Source organism: Equus caballus, chromosome 11 (assembly GCF_041296265.1).
Source record: "Equus caballus isolate H_3958 breed thoroughbred chromosome 11, TB-T2T, whole genome shotgun sequence".
In the NCBI taxonomy this organism is placed as follows: domain Eukaryota; kingdom Metazoa; phylum Chordata; class Mammalia; order Perissodactyla; family Equidae; genus Equus; species Equus caballus.
Genome location: NC_091694.1, coordinates 44,364,586 through 44,385,841, shown reverse-complemented (window position 1 = coordinate 44,385,841; position 21,256 = coordinate 44,364,586). Strand labels below are relative to the sequence as shown.

Here is a 21,256-nt window from a genome sequence, read left to right as displayed (position 1 = left end):
GTGAGCAATTTGTGAGGCTAAGTGTCTTTTTGGACCCACTCCCGCTGCTGACGGGGCAGAATGGGACATTTATCCCTGCCTTGCCCTCATTCATTGTCACTTGGTCAATTTCATTTTCTCCCTGACCCCTATGTGGGCCCTGGGGGAGCATGCTGTTTCTGAAGTCATAAGCAGGAAGGAACGTGAAAAGGAAGCAAGGAAACCAGGTGATGTTCACTGCAGGCAGCGTCCTAAGTGGTTAATAAAATAATCAACGATGAAAGCAAGATTGCTTCCCACCTACCATGCCCTCTCCCTTAGCTGGGAATTGGGCATCTGTGCCAGGCTAAAAATAGCCTCATGTTCTGGAACCTCCCCCGCAGCCCAAGCTCACGCTGGTCACCTGTGTGTGCCACCCGGCCGCTCTGCAAGAGCGCGAATTCTCCGTGGCAGGAGGGCCTCAAATACTGGCCCCTTCCTGGAGTCCTGGGATGAAGAGAGAATCAACTACCTCGAACAAGTCATCAGGGATGGCAAAGTCTCCCCAGGGAGCCAAGGTAGGAAGAGTGGGCACTGGGTGAGACCCCAGGAGAGTACAAAGCTTAGGCACTCTGAATCTGTCTGCAGACTCAGGGAGGAAGGAGCTGCTGGGTGTACCAGTGTCACACTCTCGCCTCCAGGACCTCAGCCTGGCCTGTTACATCCCCAGGAACTGCTCTTGCTTTGAAACCTTAGGGTTTTTATCTCCCTCTCCCCGTTATTCTGTACCTGTTCTTCAACCTCAAATAGACCTGATAACAGCCATCAGCTTCAACACCCTCAATGCTACCATATATTGAGCGCTCTCAATGTGCCCAGCACTTTGCTGAGTACTCTCTGTGGATGGATTCAATCAATGCTCCCAACAAGCCTAAAACAATAATAATAGATTTGTTATCCCTTGTTCCTTCATTTTCTTTCAGGCTCTTCCTGGGTTCTTTTCCTTTCTTAACCAATGGTACTGCACAGGCCAACCAGTTTTGAGTGCCTGCTACACCCAGAGTCCTCCTCTGAGGAAAGTGGTTACTTTGGGAGGCGGGGGGCACCGTGCTCTTGCTTCACCTGGTATCATGTGACTAGATTATTCTTCTGCTGCCATTGGGTCAGTCCTGGGATGGAGACCCAAGCCCAAAGTGGCAATGGATAGGCTGGACGTAAGCATGACCAGTCACTGGTGATACGGGCCTGTGAGAGTCTGTCCAATAGGGATGCTCCATACAGGATGGTACAATGTCACCCCAGCAGATTTTCTCTGGAGGTATGAATGTAAGATGCACGCTGGGACAATGGAAGGCTGCTTCATGGAAATGACAAGTAACTGGATGTAGGTTGAATCTTTCAGCAGTCTTACAACATAGATACTATTAGCAACCCCACTTTAGAAATGAGAAAACAGAGGCTTAAGCAAGTTGATCAACTTGCCATGGGTCACACAGCCATGGGAAGGAGACTCAAACCCCGGCAGTGGGACTGAAGAAACTGTGTCCAAATTTCCCCTTTTTATAAGGACACCAGTCATATAGGATTAGGGACCATCTTAATGGCTTCATTTTGACTTGATTACCTTTGTAAAGACCCTATTTCCAAATAAGGTCACATTCTGAGGTATCGGAGTTAGGACTCCAACATATCTTTCTAGGGGGACACAATTCAACCCATAACAAAATGAAAAGCAACATTATATCTGAACGATCTGTTTTTGGGTCTGTCGTCTCTAAGATCCTCAAGCGCAGGGTTCGTCTCTTCTTCAGCTCTGTAGCCTCCATGTGCTGGCACGTGACTTTTCCAACCATGTGGTTTTTTCTTATTATGAAGACCCAGCTCCCGTAAGTAATGGTAGTTTTGTAAATCACTCAGCGATATTGCAATACAAAGGGCTGAAGGACTCTCAGGCAGGCCAGTGGTTACTAAATAGCTTTCAATGGATCCCACATTCTAGAATGCAGGGCAGGGTAGAGTAACCTCTGGCATCTGTGCCAAAGGTGACATGATTGAGGGACATGACAAGGATATCTGCTGTGACTTCTTCCCGCCAAATTCCCGGCCCGTCTGTTCACTCTCCTTTCCCAACTTCCACCAGCCCTTCCCTTACCAGGCAGGTGATGTGTCAACTTAACTGGGTCAAGGGATGCACAGATATCTGGTTAAACATTCTGGGTGTGTCTGTGAGGGTGCTTCTGGAGGAGGTTAGCATTTGAATCAGTGGACTGAGTCCAGCAGATGGCCCTCCCCAATGTGGGTGGGCATCACCCAACCCATCGAGGGCCTGAGTAGAACAAAAAGGCAGAGGGAAGGTTGAAGTCTTTCTCTCTCCCTGACTATGGAGCTGGTCTTCTGCCCCTACATCATCGGCTCCCCTGGTTCTTAGGCCTTCGGATTCAGACTGAATTGCACCACTGGCTTTCCTGGGTCCCCAGCTTGCAGATGAGAGATTGTGGAACTTAGCGTCCGTCATCACATGAGCCAGTTCCTCATAATACATCTCTTTATATCTGTGCCTCTCTATTTATCTAGATTTCCTATTGGTTCTCTCTCTGGAGGACCCGACTGATACAAGGCACCTCCTTGGGTCTCTCCTATTTTCCTAATCAGATTCTTATTTGATCCCAGGGAACGGGTTGCCTTAAGAAAGAAAAAAAAAAAAAAAGAGCAAAATATCCATTTTCACTGTTATGAATTCATCAGAAACAGGAACAAGAGCAAAACTTTGTAATGCCTAGGGGTTCCGGCAACTGTTTTACATTATTTTGTGTCCTCAAGTGAGAGGAAGGGTAGCTCGATGGCATTTTGTTTGTTTTTATGGTGATGTCTTTTTCCTTTTATTTTTTAATTTGTTTGTATATTTTAAATAAAAATGGTATACATTTAAGGTGTACAACATGATTTGATATACATATGCACAGTGACATGACTACAGGCAAGCTAGTTAACTTATCTCCTCACGTAGTTATCATTTTTTGTGCGTGATGAGTGTACCTGAAAAATGCGGGACGCTTCATGAATTTGTGTATCTTTCTTGCCCAGGGGCCATGCTAATTTTCCCTGCGTCGTTCCAATTTTAGCGTCTGTGCTGCCGAAGGGCACTTGATGGCATTCATTTTGTGTCGCATCTCTTCATGCTTTAGGCTGTTTCCAGGAGACAAACAGCTGGGTCCCGTAGAGCTGAAATTTTTCTTAACATTTGATGTCTTTTTTTTAATTGAAGATTTTCTTTCTTTCTTTTTTATTTTAAATAAGATTGGCACCTGAGCTAACATCTGTTGCCAATCTTTTCTTCTTCTCCTCCTCTTCCTCCTCCTCCTCTTTCTTCTCCCCAAAGCCCCCAGTACACGGCTGTATATTCTAGTTGTGAGTGCCTCTGGTTGTGTTATGTGGGACGCTGCCTCAGCATGGCCTGACGAGCGGTGCCATGTCTGCACCCAGGGTCCGAACCAGCGAAACCCTGGGCCGCTGAAGCAGAGCGCGCGAACTTAACCACTCAGCCACAGGGCCGGCCCCAATACTTGATCTTTTAAAAGACCGAGCTGGGTTATAATCTGTAATGACAGTCTTAACCTAACCGCCTCTATCTCATCGAGGCGGATTGCAGCTGTGAGTGGATGCTCTTGATTTTGCTGTTTAGCAAGGTCAAACTTGGCAGCTGTTAGGGGCAAAATTGGAGGCTTGTTTTTTAAAATCAAAGGCAAAGTCTGGCAAACCACATTTAATGATGTGGGATTTGCATTTTCAAAGTCTGCTACGTATTTCATTAATGGGCACTTGGACTTACTGAGTTCCAAATCCTTAGAGCAAAACTATCAGCTATCAGTTCTTGGTGTTGAAGTGTGTCCAGCAATGATGGGAGATGGGCGTTCATGGCTGGGCCGCTGAGGGTGAGTCTATTAACTGATTATAGGATTCGTATGATCTCCTCTTAGGGATATTTGCATTTCATGTGAGGCAGAGGTTAAGTTCAAGGTGTCCTTCTCATCTCTCTTCCTCTCCTTCAGACTGAAAAGGGGCTCTTTAAGGACAGGAGCCCATCTTGCTTATCTTTGTGTCTCCCCAGCACCTCATGCAAAGCCTGATTAAATAGAATCCAATGGAACTGGACCATCTGTCTTCATTAGGACGTTTTACATTGCGAACAACCTCTACGACTAAATGCACTGCTTCAATAATAAAGAGACTCTTTCGGCTTATGTAACTGAACAGTGTAGGGGTAGAGCTTCAGGTATGGTTTGATCTAGTCCTCAAATAATATGTTCAGGAACCTGGTTTTTCTCTTACTATACTTCCTGGCTCCCCTTCTTTGGTACTAGCTCCATTCTCAGGCCTGCTCTCCGCTCATGGTGGCCAGATGGAAATAGCCATCTCCCAGGGCATGAGCCGTGCTCATGCCTCTCCAGCAGGCAAGAGTCTATTCAATTTCCACCAAGGAAGATGGAGGGTTTGTATTTCTGGAGGTTCCAGCAAACATCTCTTGGCATCTTATTGGTTTTGATTGGCAGCCACCCACACCCAAACCATGTACTGTAGCCAACAGGATCAGATGCCCTGCTGGGTTTAAGCTGATCCCACCCAGTGCGCTGAGAATGAATGAGCAGTGACTCCCCAGCAGAAAGTTAAGATCATTTTGGTGGGATGGATGCCAAGAAAACCATCAGAAATCTAAATCACACCAGCCAGCTCCTCTGTGGGTGGAGGTGGCAGCTTGGAGCAGCGTTTCCTTCCTGGGACCTGCCCACAGCTCTCTCGCCAGCTCTGTGGCCCCTTCACGTTGGAACAGCTACAGGCATGAGAGTGGGAGCCCACATGGCCCTGGGCCATCCAGCCGTGGGAAGGAGAGGAGGAATGAAGGCTGCCTCCCCATCACGCGTCCCCCCTGACTTGCCGCGTTTCACCAGCCAGTCAAGACCTCTTTGACTTTCCCTCACCTCCCAGACTCTGAGGCAGTTTGTCCACCCTTGAGAATATCCACTTGGCTCAAATTCATGCACGTGGGGGACATTTTTCTGTTTTTAGGAAAAGGTTCGTTTATATATATAACCATATAAGCAATGTATATAAATACATATAGATAGCTATAACAGACATTAGTGGAGCAAGTGATGAAATTTGAATGTGGACTGTGGGTTAGATAATAGCATTGATTATTTTGACAGTTGTGCTGGGGTTATACAAGAGAATGTCTCTATTCACAGGAAATACACACTGAAGTCTTTAGGGATAAAGGACCGTGATGTCTGCAACTTACAAATTGTTCAGGCGAAAAAACATATACATACATATATATATATATATATATATATATACACATATATAGATAAAGCAAATGAATAATGATGTAAATGGGACAAAATGCTATAAATTGGTGAGTCTGGGTAAAGGACTGTGGAAGGTCTAACTGCCTGGGTTTGCGTCCTTGCTCCATGCTTGCTGGCTAGCTCTAAACTTAACCTCTGTAAGCCGCACCTTCCCCATCTGTACGTGGAGGTAATGGTAGCACCTACTGCATAGGTTTATCGGGAGAAATAAATGGAAAGAATCCATGAAAAGAGCTTAGCACAGGGTCCAGCTCATGGTAAGAGCCAAGAGTAACGAATGTTAGCTATTTTTATTGCTATTACTGTCCCACAGTAATAGAGTCCCTGGGATAAAGAGGCATAAGTAGAAGCTTCCTTCTAGGAGCATGGTGGCAGACACAGGGTGGAGGGAGGTCTTTTTCCCCCACAGGGAAAATGCTTGATGACGTCTCACATTTTGCATACATTTGGTGTTACATATTATTGTGTATTATGTCATACATATGGGTTACATATGGTGCTACACTGTATTTTTTGCAACTTGCCTTTTTCATTCAATGCAATGTCTTAGAGATCTTTCCATAATAATACTACTAATAATTAATATTTATTGAAGCTTACCATGTGCCAGGCACAGTTCTGGGCACTTTATGTGCATTATTTGATTCTCACAACAATCCTATGAAACAGATCCTCTTGTAATCACCATTTATGGATACAGAAACAGAGGCTCAGAGAGGGTAAGTAACTCCCCAAGGCCCTAGCACCAAAACTTGAACTCAGCTGGTCTCCAGAGCCTGTAGTCTTAATCACTACATTTTTCCATGCAAGTACATGAAGAGCTATTTCCTGGAAAGAAAGCAGTGGGGAGTGAGGAGAGAGCTACACAGTACTCCATGCAGTGGGTATACCAAAATCATTTAATCGTTCCCCAATCGATGGACATTTAGGTTATTTCCAATATTTGCTATTGAAAACAATGCTGCAATAAACATCTTTGAGCAAGCCTTGATAATATTACTATGTGTCCGACACCAAAGAAGAAAAAGAAGTTAAAAATATTGGAGGGAGAACCATTTTAGCAATAAAATAAATATAGTATTAGATTATAACCCCAAATTACATTAAATTCGTATTAGATAAATATCCACAAGTCCATAATGACATAAATAAATGATTGAATAATTAAATGGGGGAGAAAAGACAAATTTCCAATGTAGAATTCCAAATAATTTGAAATTCCAAATAAATGTGATGTGTTATCCTGGATGGGATTCTGGAACAGAAAAAGGACATTAGGCAAAAACTAAGGAAATCTGAATAAACTATGGACTTTAGTTAATGATAATAATGTATCAATATCAGTTCATTAATTGTAACACATGTGCCATGGCCATGTAAGATGTTAATAGTAAGAGAAACTGGGTGCAGAGTACATGGGAACTCTCTGTACCAGCCTCTCAATTTTTCTGTAACTCTAAAATACTTTTTAAAAATAGTCTACTAAAAAAAAGTAAAAGAAAAAAATTACTGGAGAGACAGGGAACAGGTGTAGAGCAACGTCTGGGTTTTGTAAGAGATGGGAGAGGGCCTCCCCAGCCCAGCAGGAGGGTTCGCTTCCGACAGCGGGAGGAAAGGAGGCGCGGATGCGTGCAGTCCTATTTTGGGGTCCAGGCCGGAAGTTGAGGAGTCACCTCTGGGGGCCTCAGTTTTTCCTCCCTGACGCAGGAGGTAAAGGTGGCTACCTGCTGAGAGAAGGCCGATGGAAAAACTGTGGGTTGCAAGTGGTGACAATCTGGAGAGTCCCTGAGAGCAGTGCAGGAGGGAGCTAGCTGCTCAGGGGCAGAAAAGAGCAATTTCCTCTCAGGTCACGGATTTGCGCTGCGGGCAGCCCCCCCCAAGAGCAGGGTCCCCAGGCCAGGAAGCCTAGGTTGCCTGTCTCCTTGGAGTTCCACGTCTTGACCAGCAGAGGGCGCCAAGACACCACTCAACTTTTCTGCCGCCTCTCCACACCCCTCGCCTAGATCCCCTAGTTTTCTCTTTCCAAAGTTGCAAAGTCTTTGATTCTAGGAGTAAACAGTTTTTTTTCTGAGTTAGCCGTGTTTGAAGGATGAGAAATTCTTTGAAATAGCCCAAAGGAACTCCTTTGAGGAGGAAGAATCCAATGATGCTTCTGAGAGCTAGTTTCTTGTGCTTGCCTCCCTCAAGGAATCGCTGGCGGAGTACACGACCGCCATCACTGAGTACCTACTGTGTGTCGTGATCTTCCAAGTGCTGCCTCACTTAATCCTCACACACGCCTCTGTGGTGGGGGTTGTTATCACCCCTTTTTTGCAGACAATAAACAGAGCCTCACAGAGGTTAAGGAGGTTACCCAAAGATCATTCCTATCGAGCGAAACTGCGTTCCTCTTAGGCTTCAACCGGTTGGAAATTATTCAATAGGCGTGTGCGCTGGGATGCTTGTCCTGGGAGATGCTCTGGGAGCAAAGGCTCCTGTGTCAGTGAGCTTGGCAAAGCTGCAGACTATCTCTGGGTCTGTGCGTACCAGCACATTGGAGAATCCTAGGAGGCAGGTGGCAAAGAAACCTGCCTGGTTTTGTTCAAACCCATCATTTTCCAAATGTATTTGTCTGGAGAACTTTTGTGGTGGTTCTTGTTAACATCCACAGAGCAAACTTTGTGAAACGCTGTGCTCAGCACTGTTGTCATGAGCCGCCAGACTTCTTTGGGAGAGGTAACATGGGGAGCGGGGTGGAGATTGGTGTGGAACAAGGAGAGATGACAGGTAGAGAAACTGAGGCAAGAAGACCAGTGAGAGCAGTGTGGGGACTCTTCTACCATCAGACCTGAACAGAGCAACAGCCATGAGGGTGAAGGGGGGCGGGACACACTGGAGAGCGAACCAGGATGGAAAGGTGACAAGCTTGGTGGACCATCAGGTTGGGGGCATATGGGAGGGTGGTGGGCAATGAGAGTGGGAGGCGTGTAGAAAGGTTCCTGGGTTTTTGTCTGGAGCAACCAGGTAAACAATGGTTTTGTTCATTCATACCAACATGACGGGGAGCCAAGGAGAAGGGTTTTAATTTGGGTTGAGATGTCCACAGAACAGTCATCCAGAAGTTAGGAATATGGGTCTGAAACTCAGGAGAGAGCTTCAGCTGGAAATAGAGATTTGACATTTCAGGGGTTGGTGGAAGAAGGGGCGCTAACACAGGAGACGGAAGAGGAGTGGGACGAGACTCAAAAGAGAGGAGCACACAGGAAGCAGGAGCACCGTTTCCAGGAAGAGGGGGCGGTCAGCAGCTTCAGAGGCCATGAGTAGGGCAGGCATGGTGAGAACTGAAGGTGGACATTGTGGCAGCCAGTTAGGAGGTCATTGATGAGGGGCGTTTCAGGAGAGTGGAGAGAGGCTGATCCAGATGATTATGGGATGCATAAACGAGGGGGGAGTGAGGCAGGGAGGGGATTTCTGGGGTGAAGCAGGGTCAAGGCAAGGTTTTCTTATATTCAGGACTGGACACTTGAACATTTCTGGTAGATAGTCTCCAAATTCTGCTGCAAACGATTCCTCTGATCTGCGGACACACATTTTGTTCCATCTATCAAGAAACGGAGTCTATTTTCCCTCCCTCTGAACCTGCAGTGGCCTCGACACTTGCTTTGACCAAGAGAGTAGGCAGAAGTGGTGTTCCGGGTCTTCCAAGCTCGGTCCTTAAGAGAACTGGCCGTTTCCTTTTGCTTCCTCTTAGAACCGGGAAGCCATGCTGTAAGGAAGCCCAAGTTCTCCTGCCAGGGAGATGCCCAGTGTGGAGAGGCCCTGGAGAAGGCAAGAGAGCCCTTCCTGGGCATTCCAGCTTCAGAGAAGCTCCCAGGTGAGTGAAGTCATGTCAGTGACCCTGCCTGACATCACAGAAGAACTGCCAAATCGACCCACAGAATCATGAGAAATAATACACTGGTGTTTCAAGCCCCCAGGTGGAGTGGTTTGTCACTCAGCAACAGATAACTGAAATAGCACCATATTTATGGGCCAAGGGGAAGGAACCAGGGGAGAGATGCTGATTCAAGACAGAGGAGGAATAACTGATGGAGTGAGTTTGTCCAGGAGGCTGAAGGGCTGGTCCTGAGCAGACAGATGGCTGCCTCATCTTCTGACATAAAAGCAAAGAAGAGTGTGGCCACAGAAGTGTCACAATGTGGGAAGGGAGACCAGAGCAGAGGATTACCTTCTGCTTTCTTTGTGGATAGAGAGGGTGGGGCCTTGCTAAGAATGAAGTGCCAGGATGAGGTGGGGGTGTAGGTGAGCCCTGGAGGGTTGGCTCTGTGATAAAACCCACCAACAAAAACATGAACCCACAGGACACATGGCACCTGGTGGGTCTCAGGTCAGCTGCTCTTTTTTTTTGTTTTTTGTTCTTGGAAGATTAGCCCTGAGCTAACATCGGCTGTCAATCCTCCTCTTTTTTGCTGAGGAAGACTGGCCCTGAGCTAACATCCATGCCCATCTTCCTCTACTTTATATGTGGGACGCCTACCAATGCATGGCTTGCCAAGCGGTGCCATGTCCGCACCCAGCATCCGAACCGGCGAACCCTGGGCCACCGAAGTGGAACATGGGCACTTCACTGCTGCGCCACCGGCCAGCTCCTCAACTGCTCTTTGGGCAAAATGGTGCAGTGGACAGAGGGATACTGAGGAGTGGGAGATTCTGATTCAAGTCCTGGCTGGTCCTATGATTTTGGGTTCCCCTCTTGGGGGATTGGACTAGATTAGTGATTCTTAACCTTTTTTGGATTATGGATTCCCCTGACAACCATTTTTAGATACACAATATATATTGTATTTATTTGTCTGTCTCCACCCACTAGAGTGTAAGCTCCATGAGGACAGGTTTGTTGTGTGTTTTGTTTACTGCCATATAGACTAGAACAGTGCCTGACCCATAGCAGATGTTCATAAATCCTGATGACGGATTCAGAAGGATTCAGTGGAATCTCCCCTGCCCCCACCTGGAGTTAGCCGAGGTTCAGAATCCTGGAATAAGACCATCTCTTTCTGTCTCAAGATTCTTGGAGTCTATGCAATTCCATCCTGAGTCCTTCTCTTTTTTTTTTTGGGAAGAAGATTAGCCCTGAGCTACCATCTGCCAATCCTCCTCTTTTCGCTGAGGAAGACTGGCCCTGAGCTAACATCGTGCCCATCTTCCTCTACTTTCTATGTGGGACGCCTGCCACAGCATGGCTTGCCAAGCGGTGCCATGTCCGCACTGGGATCTGAACCGGTGAACCCCAATGCACCAAAGCAGAACGTGCAAACTTAACCGCTGCCACTGGGCCCGCCCCCGAGTCCTTCTGACACAGACTATATAGCTCACTCTAACAAAAGCAAGCAAACAAAATGCCAGCCCCGCACCCTGGGAGGAAATATTTGCTAGACAGCTCCTTTGTGCTAGGAGGCCAGTTGTTGCTTTAAATGCATTCCATATTTTACCTTATTTAACCTTCACACCACCCAATGAGGAGGATTTTATTATCCTAATTTTTTAAATGAGGAATCCAAGGCTCAGAGAGGTTAGGCAACTTACCTACAGTTACCCAGCTGATCACAGACAGACTCAGGATTTGAGCCTGAGTCTGTCTGGCTCAAAATCCATTGAAAGGTCTTTCTTCCAAGTCCTGGTGACCCTGAGGTAAGGGTTACACTTATTCCTTCCAGCCTAAGTATTGAGGGGAGCCCCAATACTCTCAGGAGCTGAAACACACCACAGTGGGGGTGTGGGGGGGCCAGTATGAGGACAGGCCTCACATCCCACCAGAGGAGTGGCTGGAATGTCACCACTGGCTGTCAGGAATATTCCCAAGAGAGGGAGACCTGGTTACACCTGCCTGGGTGGCCTCCTCATGTGCTGACAGGCCCCTGAGGTCCAAGCCCCCTTCCTCACTGAAGCCCCCTTGAATCCCTGTGAAGACGGTGAACTCAGTCGCGCTCCCGTCGGTCCTCCCCCAACCCCACAACGAAAACTAATCCAGGTACCCGACCTCCCGCGAGCTGCTAAACCCTCTGTTTCCACATCCACGAAATGGGCATAAGCTAAGGGCTGTCCTCAAGCTGGAGGAGACCTCTGCAGCGCCTGGAGAACGCCGCTCCTTCCCCTCTCCCTGACCCACCCCAGGTAGGTGCCCTGCCCCCGAAGCTTTGGAGCCCGGGCAAACTCGAGTCTTGGGGACTTCACTTTCTCATCTGAAAAACAGGCGACAGATAGGAAAACCCTCCAGGATGCCGTGAAGAATCAGCGAGCTCGTGGAACCCAAGCTCAGAGCCCGGCCCTCGGAGACAGGGTGAGGGAGGCGCCCAGACCTGGGGGTCTGCAAGCCCCCAGCCTCTCCCGCCAGCCGGACTCGTGGCCCGACGTGCGCAGGGTCCACGCAGGTGACCGCCGGCCTCCCCGCCCCTGGGCGCCCCGCTCCCCGCGCCCCCCGACACCGGCGGGGCTCCGGGTCTTAGCTCGTAAATCTCCTTCACACACAGGGCGATAAATCAGCCGGCCGTGGGGACCCCCCAGCTCCCTGCGCCCTCGCTCCCCCTCTGCAGAGGGCGGGGGCGCAGGAAGCCCCTGGGACAGGGAGGCGGGGACGCCCCAGACCCGCCCACCGCGGCGCGTAGATTACAGGCCCGGCTCCGGGCCCTGATTTACTGCGGGGCGGGCCGCGTCCGGGTCGGCGGCGGGGGAGGGGCAGGGGGAGTGGGTGTTGGGGGGGGGCGGCGTGCAGGAGACCTGAGGGGCTCCCAAATTCTTGATAGCAATAAACTGTAATGTATGTACATATAAATAAAATATAGTAACAGCAATAGCTAACATTGAGAGACTGTGCACCAAGGCGGGGTAAACACTTTATTAATTCATTCATCAAATATCTATTGAGTGCCTATGTGGTGCCAGGAATCTTGCATATTTTATCTCAAGAACTTCTCCAAACAGCCCTGCAAGTTAGTCCTTATGGTTCCCATTTTGCAGATGGAGAAATTCAAGCACGAAGCAAATGACTTGTCCAAGGTCACCAGGCTAGTGAATAGTGGGTCCAGGACTCACTCGTACATCTGGCTATCTGTCCCGAAGCTTAAAGGTTTTTGACCAGGTTATACTGTATCTTTGCTACCACGTGTCTCACTGTCTTCCTGCTCCATCCATGAGCTGTGTGACCCTGGGCAAATGCCTTCGCCTTGCTGAGTTTCAGTCCTCCTTACTGGCAAGATAGGCACTTCTGCCCTGCTCCCTCACAAGGAGTTAGGAGGATCAAATTAAACTGAAGCTTAGGGGTCGGCTCCGTGGCTGAGTGGTTAAGTTGGCACGCTCCATTTCAGGGCCCAGGGTTGCGCCTGTTGGGATCCTGGGCGCAGACATGGTACCACTCATCAGGCCATGCTGAGGTGGCGTCCCACATGGCACGACTAGAAGGACCCACAACTAAAATATACAACTATGTACCAGGGGGATTTGGGAGAGAAAAAGCATAAACTGAAGCTTATGGAAACACTTTTCAAAATACTCTGTAGACTAAAGCACCAGTAAGGAGAACAGATGTGAAGGAGACAGTGAGAAATTCTATCCTATGTGTGACTGGAGAATCATAGACGAGGAAAAATGTGCAACAGAAGCAATATTTGAAAAGATGAAGGTGAGGAATCTTACCGCTTTGAGAAGACATAACAAACCACGAATTCGAGAAGCCCAACAAATTCTAGAAGATAAATTCTTTTAAAACCCACACACTTAGGGGCCAGCCCGGTGGTGCAGCGGTTAAGTGTGCACATTCCATTTAGGCGGCCCGGGGTTCACTGGTTCGGATCCCGGGTGCAGACATGGCACCGCTTGGCACACCATGCTGTGGTAGGCGTCCCACATATAAAAAAAGTAGAGGAAGATGGGCACGGATGTTAGCTCAGGGCCAGTCTTCCTCAGCAAAAAGAGGAGGATTGGCAGCAGATGTTAGCTCAGGGCTAAGCTTCCTAAAAAAAAAAAAAAAAAACCAAAAACCCCCCACACACTTAAATGCGTCATAGTGAAATATCAAAAACCAAAAACAAGAGGTTTCAAAACCGATCTGAAAAAAAAATTATCTTCAAAGGAGCAACAGTTACTCTGAAGCCGACATCTCAACAACAATGAAAATAAGAAGACAGCATCATATCTTCAAAGAGATTTAAGAAAAATAACCCACACTTGTATGGGAGAACGAAAGGTGAGAACAGTCTGTCACTAGAGAAAATTCTAAAGAACATAATTCAGGCAGAAAAAACATGATCCCACTTGGAATGTCTGAGATGCAGGAGGTAATGCAAAGCAAAGAAATTAGTAAATATATGAACAACTTTAAACATTGTATAGAAAACTTGTCTGTGAAGCCCTGTATGACAGTGTATCAGTTAGAGTGACGTTGGATGCTATAGTAGATAAAGCTACAAATCTCCGGGGCTTAACCATAGATGTTTATGTCTCGCTCGTGTCATCCTTCAGTTGGGTGTTCCTGGTCAAGCGGTTTTCCTGGGCCCCTCGCCTCCAGGCGTGATGGAGGGCCCAGGCTGCCTCTCTCTTTTGGCTCTGCCTTTTTTAGCTTGTGGTTCCCATGGCTGCGCTAGATCTTCAAGCCAGGAGGAAGCGGAAGGGGAAGGGAAGGGAGGCTGCATGTGGGAAGTTATTACGGGCAGGCCTGGAAGTGGCACACATCAGTTCTGCTCATCTTCACGGGAGAACTCAGCCAACGGCAGGAAAGGCTGGGAAATGGTGTAACGCCTGTATTCATTATCCGTTGCTGTATACCAAATGACCTCAAAACTTATTGGCTTAAACAACTATGAGCATTTGTTATTTCACAGTTCCTACGGGTCAGGATTTCAAGAGCAGCCTACTTGGAGGTTCTCTTCCCCTTTTGTACATTATGGAGTATGCATGTGACTCCTAGAACTCCTGCAGCCATTTTGCCACCATGAGGAGAAGCCACCTTGAGAAAGAAACATACCTAGATGAGGTATGAAAGAATCACAGGAGAATAATCCCAGGGATGATTAAACTAAACAAAAGGATTCTAAAATCCCCATGGAAGTATAAAGGGCCAAGAAGGCCTGAGACAATTCTGAAAATCAACAAGGAGGCCAAGGGATCGTCAGATCAGACAGGCATTAAACGGAGATAGCTGGAGGTGGCATTACAGAGAGGCAGCATTACACATCGTTCAAGACAGAATAAACTATTCACCAATGGAGTTGCAAAAACTGGCACCTGGATTCCAATAATAATAATTTAAAACTCCTATAATAATGAAAGCAGTAACAACAACAATAAAAATGGCTACCATTTATGACATCTAGAAAGTGCTAGAAATTTACATTTGACTTACCTAATTTTATCCTTGCACCAACTCTCCGAGGAGGGTATTATCATTTCTTATTCCCACTTGACAGATGAGAAAACTGAACCCCAGGAGGGCAGAGATGGTTCCTTGAGACCACACAAGGCTCTCAGCCTCCTGGGCACTGGGTGGGAGCCCTGATTCCCCTCCCCACAATAGCAGGGCTGCCTCTGCCAGGAGACAGGGAGACAGCCCTCCATCTACAGGAGCCAGGCCCCAGGCCCCAGAATTCCTGCTTTACCCTGCGTTGACCCTGGGGCAGATCTACCAGACCGGCTAGGACCACAGAGGCCTCTTTGTCATCGCTCTAATGAGAAGCCAATCACCAGGTCATTAGTGGGAGGAGGTGATGAGGAGTTTGGTACTGAGGTGGGTGGGAGGAGGATGCTCTTGGTTCCTGGATGATTTACAGCTGCGGTGGCCAGGCTGGCCGGGGAAGGGAACAGAGCAGCAGCAGGAGACGAGAAGGACAGTATTCACAGAGCACCTGAGAGGAGCCGGGCCCTGGGCTGAGAGCGTCACATGCTCTGATCTACTTAATCCTCCCAAGAAATCTGATGAGGCAGGACTGTTGCACATCCCCATTTTACAGACAAGGACACAGACTCAGAGAGATTAACTAGGCATCTTGCCCAAGGCTATACAGCTAATCAATGCTGGTCTCATTCCAGAGCCCAACCAACCAACCACCCCTGCTGTTCAGCGTTATAGGCACAGCAGAGGGGAGAGTAGGTGAAGGGCCTACGCAGAAATATTCTGGCTGTAGATGAACAAGGAACCAGCTGTCAGGAGCTGCTTGATGGAGGGCTGTGCGCTGGGAGGCGGGGAAGGGGAGGGGGCTGCATGTCTGCATGAGCCTGGAAGGAAGAACCCCCAGGTGCTGAGGGAGTCTGCCAGAAAGAGGAAAATAATAATAATTAACTATTAATAAGTGCCCACTACGTGCCAGGACTGCACCAAGGGGTTTCTGTGCATGGTGTCTAATTCTCACAACCTGGTTAGAGGTAGTCACCAATCCATCTTATAGATGAGGAAACCGGGACTCAGAGAGGGTAAGTCACCTGGCCCAGGTCTCAAAGCTGGCAAATGGCAGGTACAGGGATTGGCTTGGGAGTAAGAGAGGAGAAACAGGATGGTTACCTACTCTCTGCCCTGTGTTGTCAGAGTTTCTGGTTGTAAGTAACAAAATCCAACTTGGTTCGCTTACACGGAAGAGGAAGTTATCGACTGCCGGGAGGTGGCGCACAAGATCACGGGGAAGAAAGGCTGGGATCAAGTTTGGGAAACTCATAGGAATTACAGGAAACTGAGTGGCTGGACCCACAGTCTAACCAGCATCCTCCTGTGGAGGCCCTCACAGGACACTGGAGGCCGTTGGCCCTGGGAGTGGCAGAGCAGACGCCGGCTCCACACTCAAGTGAAGGAGTTGAGCACCCAGACTCCTGTCTGTCCTACTGCCGGGAATCTCCCCCCAGAGCCCCCAGGAGCGCCCCTCCCCCAGAGAGGGAGACTGTTCAAATGCTGCAAAGCAAACAACGGTCACAACAAAAACCTGTCACCACAAGCCCCTCATGCCCCAGGTGCCCCAGCCCCCCAGGGAGAGGGGCCCCTCACACCCTCAGCTCTCCGCCCTTCCTGGCATTCTCCCACGTGCATACTTGGACCCCAGTTCAGGGAGCCCATCACTAGGGGCTGCTCAGGAATCTCAGGCCTCGGGTCCTTGCAGGAGGATGTGGAGATGATAAGACTTCCCTTTTCGTCATGTGCTCCATCCACTTGGTCTCCCCCAGGTGCCAATTCTACTTTCCAAACAGCTGTTGACTCTGGCCCCACTCTCCCTTGACCACCGCATAGCTCAGGCCCCCCTCTCACCTGGACCTTTGCAGCAGCCTCCTAACCGGGGCTTGTCTTAGAGCCGTCCTCCACGCCGTTCAAAGGACCTCCAGCTGTGATCCAAATAGGACTGTGCCACTCCTCAGCTTAACACCCTCTTGTGGGACCCAGTCACCTAAGGACAAAACCCAAGCCTTTTGGCATGATGCCCTGTGATCCCCAGCCTCATCTCCCATCACTCCCTGGTCTCACATATCGTGGCTTGGTAAAGTCAACTTACTATATTTTCCTCATCATACTATGGTGGCTTATACTTCCAGACCTTGGCACATGCTGTTCCCTCCATCTTCAATGCCCTTCCACCCCTTGTCTGTTTGGTAAACTCCTATTCATCCTTTGCAACCCAGTTCAGGCATCGCTTCCTCTATCAAAGATTTCCTGACCCCTCAGAGAAATGCACACTCCATCCTCTGCACCACTGCCAGACCTTGCACGTTCTTTTGTCCCACGCCGTTGAAAGAATCTGTTGACGAGGTGGCCTCCCTCACTAGATGGCAAGCTCCACGAGCACAGGAACCAGGTGGGTTTTGTTCATCATTGTTTCTTCAGTACCTAACCCAAGACCTGGCAAACAGTAGGTGCACAATAAATGCATGACTTACCTGACCAGGAAAGGCATGCTGAGATCATGGGGATGGATGAAAGAGAAGAGGGTCTCAATAGACTGGGGGCTGGGGGGGGGGGGGAAGAGGCAGGCTTGCTTTATGAGGGGTGAGGATTGAGGCAGGAGATGAAAGGAAGGGGAGAGGATTTGACTCCAGGATGTAGGGAAAGACTAAGTTGGAGAAAGCAGCCTGAGCACACTCGTGTTTCTGAGGAAGGAGCCAGTGGAGAGAGAGAGCCTTAATACCAAGGGAGGGGCCGCTGATGAGGCAAGGTCCCAGGCAGAGATGGCATGGAGGCAGGAGAGGGGAGAAGAGGACACGACCCCAGAGCACAGGCAGGGATACCTGGGGAGGGAGGAAGGACCCTAAGACAAAGAGATGGGTGCTGCCTCGAGAGGGTTGGGGTGGCGGGAGTGCTCATCCAGCAGTCAGAGAAAGAGAAAGCTAATGGGTTTTCTTTTGTTTTTAAAGATCCACGAAGTGAGGAGAGGAAATAAATATTTAATGGCTTCCCATCTCTTGCCAAGTAAAAGTAGAAGATATTGCAGATATTGCAGTAGCCTAAGCAACCACGTCACCAACTTGCGCTCACCTTTTACTCTGCCCCAGCCCCACTGGCCACCTTGTTGTTCCTGGAACTTGTAGACACCCTCCCGCCTCAGGGCCTTTGCACATGCTGTTCCCTCTGCCTGGAAGCTTTTCCCCAATGTGGCCACAATGCCTTGTCTCATTCAAGTTCTTACTCAGATGTCACGTTCTCAAGCGGGCTTTCCCTGACCCCTTCTCCCCCTACCCCATATGCACTTTCTCCACTTTATATGTTTTCTGGTGTTATCTTTTCTCTAGCATTTTTCACCTTCTAATATACTTCTAATGGTAATTACTGTATAAATTATTATTGTCCTTGTTATTTGCTCTCTTCACCAGAATGTGACTTCCATGAGGACAGGATTTTATCTGTTTTATTCACTACCCTCACCAGAAACTAGAACAGTCGGCAGTCAATACATCTTTGCTGAACCAATGAATGAATGAATGAATGAAGGGGCAGAGCCTGAAACGGAGCCCACGTCTTCCAGATTCCCAACTTCCCTCCACTAAGCCTGTGTCTAAGTGCAGCTGCTGAGGGTCTGGGCCTGAGAGAGAAGGGAGGCTGCCGGCCTTCCTGGAGGCCAGCTCTCGGGGGATGCTCGCGCTCTCAGGACCGCACGGGCCCGGTGTCTCCGCAAAGCCTCGGCCCCCGGCTTCCTCTCCAAGGCGGGTGTTCGGTCCTCCCTCGGGGGAGCGACGCCGGAACCGCCAGAGGACGAGCAGGAATTTCTGAAATCCGGGCCGGCGGAGCGCTAATAGGCACCTTCGCGCCGCCGGCGGCACCGCCCGGCCCTAAATCACGGCCGCGGCCCCTCCTCCCCGCGCGCTCCCGGGCGGGGGCGGGGGCGGAGCGCAGCGGGAGGGGCGGGCGGCGGCGCAGGTGCCGCGGAAGTGCCGGCCCGCGGGGGCCTTTGAAGCTGGCCCGCGGTCCCCGCGCCCCCCGCGCCCCCCGCGATCGCAGCCGGGATCCCACTGACACCCCTCGGATTCCCGGAATGCGCGGGAAGGGGCCGAGCGGGGCGGGGGGCGCTTCCCTCTGGGAGCACCCGCGATTTGTCAAAGAGTGTGGCCTGCGAATTATTAATTTGGGGCCGTGAGCCATTTCCTGACATGGGCGGGTAAGGGCGTGGGAGCCGGCCTGGAACAGTATGAAACGCGGAAAGGAAAAGCCAGAAGTGTTTGGGGTGATGGCAGGGGAGGGTAGGCCTCCTCCCAGCAGTGGGAAACTTGTGCTGTTTGGGCATTTTCCTTGCTTTTGCTAACCTCATTTTAATTTGAATTTGAGGGTTCGTGGTAGGGGGGCAGCAGAGAAAGCAGGGGTTCAATCTCATTTTTTTTCGCTTGCTGATTTTCTATGACTATTTTGTTCCTTTTGAGCCCCACAGTTGTCATCGCGATGAATTTTCCCCTCTTATCCAACATATGGGTAGTGATGTTCTAAAGTTAATATGAGAGAAGAAAATTGTGTGCAGTCAAAATTATCCTTGAGTAAGATTTAAATTGCAGTATACAAGGCATTCTGTATGTAACCCGGAGCAGTCATTCTTATGCAAGCTGAAACTTAATAACCACTGAGCTGGGCTCTGGAGGAACAAAGATACATCTTTCTGAACATTCGAACCACTTTGCTGTTAAGACTGAATTTTGAATTCGATAGACCTGGGTGGGGTCGGAGAAGTTTTAAAATGCCACTGCAACCACACTTTGAGAACAACACCTTTGACAACTGTCAAACCACCCCCCACCCCCCCCCCACCCCACCGCCACCCCCCGGGTGGCGGTGGGGTGGGTGGGGAATTCTGAAGATTTCTATTTGGCTGCAAGGTTTACTTCCTTCTATTTTAATATTGAAGCTCTGTAGACTTAACTTAATACACGTGTTTGTGGCTGTTGACGCATGTGAAAGCCTATAGCACCGGGCCTGGTATTTAATAGATGATCAATATATGTTGACTGGATTTGAATATAGAGCTTATTTCATCAGACTGGTGTGGAACTTCCAGAATTTCATGAACGTCTTCACGTCAGGGATTGTGCCATTGATTCAACATTCAGCGAATATTTCCTTGTACCTACTAGGTACCAGGCACTGTGCTGGGACCCTCCCCTCCCGACCTCCCCCTGTCCAAGTTTTCCCTGTGTCAGCCAGGTTCTCTTTATTCTTCACACTCGGTTGAAACCATCTGAATATCTTACTGACTTTTGTATCAAAGGGCAGAGGCCAGGCTCTCAGACCCACAGGTGGTCAGTGGGGCTGTTGGTATTGGGGGGTGGGGGAGAGCCCGCTGAGTCGAGCATGCAAGCACAGCCCAGAGTTAAGAGCTTGGTGCTCTAACAGGAGCCACACCACCTGGTTTGAAATCCTGGCCCAGCAACAGCTCAGCCCTCTGACTTGGGGCAAGTTACTCAACTCTCTGAGTCTCGGTTTCCAGTCTGTAAAATGGGCATTATAATAGTGGGGCCTTCTGTATAGGGTTGTTGGGAGGCTAAGATAATGTATGTTAACAAAAGCACTTAGCACCATGCCTGGCTTATAATAAGCACTCCATAGAAGCCAGTAGCAATAGCATTAAGATGATTTTTGTTATTATTACTAATTATGACCAAGCAGCATCCTGCCCATGGCGGACTGTGAGCCCTCACTACAGGAAGGAAAGGTGCTGGAAGCCGTTTAATCTTGTTAACACCCGACCAGCACCCTCCCCTCAGCTCCTGCTCTGCCCCAGGCAGATTCTCCCCTTCGTGAGGCTGCCTGGGGGTCAATGGGAAGGGAAGGCCTCCTTGGATGGGTCGTCTCCATCCTTCGTGGAGATGCGGGTGCTCTGGGCTTGCCCATCTATTTCCTCCGGATCATGGGTCGTGGACTTCCCGGGAACACCGCAGGGGAGGGAAAGCCTGTTAATAACCACACTCAAGTTGAGGTAACCCTTCAGAGAACCAGATGCAGTATTTCTTGAGGCCCACTCTGCACCAGGTTCCATTCCATTGTGTCCTCTGAGGCTGGCGTCACTCCCATTTTGCAGGTAGACAACTGAGGTTCACAGCTTTTCCCAAGGTCTTCATGAAAGTGGCAAATATCAGAGGAGTTTAGATCCAAAGCTTCTGTTTGTGACCCTTGCACTGCTCTGTCCTACACTCAGGGCCAGCTTCACAGGTGTGGGACCTGTGCAGCAGCACAGGCCCCAAGCCTAGAAGGCCCCAAGCTCAGTTTGATGCTCTGCTGTCACCACCTTCAAATTCTTAATAATTTGGAGCGAAAAGCCCCACATTTTCGTTTTGCACCGGCTTCTGCAAATTATGTAGCCGGTCCTGCCTACTCTCTTTTGTATCGAGGATGTCTTCAGTGCAAAGGAAAGGAAACTGAAGTGCAGACAGAGGGACATGACTGGCACAAGGCCATGTAGCAAGCTGGTGGCAGAACTAGAACCAGGTCTCTTGAGCCCCTGTCCAGTGGA

General features: G+C 49.3%; 1 long non-coding RNA gene and 1 other non-coding gene across 3 annotated transcripts; one reads left to right on the top strand and one right to left on the bottom strand.

Annotated features, from left to right (window-relative positions):
* Positions 1–265: 265 nt before the first annotated feature.
* Positions 266–19,950, top strand: LOC138916181 (uncharacterized). Of its 2 annotated transcripts, none has more exons than XR_011423054.1 (3): positions 266–536; positions 9,055–9,177; positions 13,432–15,391. It is a non-coding gene; the product is annotated as an uncharacterized lncRNA (long non-coding RNA). The 2 variants fall into 2 exon arrangements; XR_011423053.1 differs by lacking the exon at positions 13,432–15,391 and adding an exon at positions 18,138–19,950 and having other exon boundaries at positions 267–536.
* Positions 2,998–3,102, bottom strand: LOC111775825 (U6 spliceosomal RNA). The gene has a single exon (XR_002811804.1). It is a non-coding gene; the product is annotated as a U6 spliceosomal RNA (small nuclear RNA).
* Positions 19,951–21,256: the final 1,306 nt, after the last annotated feature.